This window comes from Nothoprocta perdicaria, unplaced genomic scaffold (genome assembly GCF_003342845.1).
Source record: "Nothoprocta perdicaria isolate Ctin4 unplaced genomic scaffold, notPer1 scaffold_482, whole genome shotgun sequence".
NCBI classification, from domain to species: Eukaryota; Metazoa; Chordata; class Aves; order Tinamiformes; family Tinamidae; genus Nothoprocta; species Nothoprocta perdicaria.
The window spans coordinates 15,557-16,634 of NW_020455735.1; positions in this window are offsets into that span (position 1 = coordinate 15,557).

Below are 1,078 nucleotides of genomic sequence, written 5' to 3' on the forward strand. Positions count from 1 at the left end.
TGGGGTGAAGGGTCCTTGGGGTGCGGGTGGGGGGTCAAGGTGGCATCTGGAGATGGGGTGAAGGGTCCTTGGGGTGAAGGGTCCTTGGGGTGAAGGGTCCATGGGGTGAAGGGTCCTTGGGGTGAAGACCCAAAGGACATCGGGGTGAAGGGTCCATGGGGTGGGGGGTCCTTGGGGTGAAGGGTCYATGGGATGGGGGGTCCTTGGGGTGAAGGGTCCTTAGGGTGCGGGTGGGCGCCAAGGTGGCATCTGGAGACGGTCAGAGCCCACGTGCGCTGGGGGCAGGAGCTCCCTGGGGAAGCTGGAAGCTCCTCCTGGAGGCCTCACCGCGGAGGCCACCACGGGCCGCTGCCTTCGATGGCACCATCAGCACCTCCGAGGAGCTCCCTCCTGCTCCCGTGCGGTGGATGTGCGGTCAATGTTCTCCCACCACCAGCCTGGAGAAGGTCACGGCTGCCATTGGGTGTCCACAAGAATGCAGGAGCTCCCACCTCCTCTCTCCCTCCCTTGAGGTGTTTATGGACACCCTATAGATCTATAGGTCCATCTTAGTCTTCTCCAGGCTGAAGAGGCCCAGCTCCCTCAGCCTTTGCTCCTAGGGCAGATGTTCCAGGTCCCTGATCATCCTTGCAGCCCTGCGCTGGACTCTCTCCAGCAGCTCCACGTCCCTCTTGTCCTGGAGAACCCATAACTGCAAACAGGACTCCAGATGTGGCCTCACCAGGGCTGAGTAGAGGGGGACGATCACCTCCCTACTGGAGACCGACTGTCTCCTTGACCTGGAGACCTTGACCTGCTCTTCTTAATGCACCCAGGATGCCATTGACCTCGATTGATGTGATATGACAGGGAAGCCGGGGAGGGGGAAGCCAACAGGAATCGCTGCAGCGGCGAGGCCGCTCCGAGAGCTTCCAAACCCAGCGCCAAACCCCGGCTCGTCCCCAGGGGGTGCAGGGAGGAGGGATCCCACCGGGAGGCGGGATGGGACCGGGGCAGGTCGCTGCAGAGGAGGGGACAAACCGGCTCTCCCAACCTTCCGGCTGCCCCTCGCTCGGCTCTCCGCTCTCCTTAGGATCAT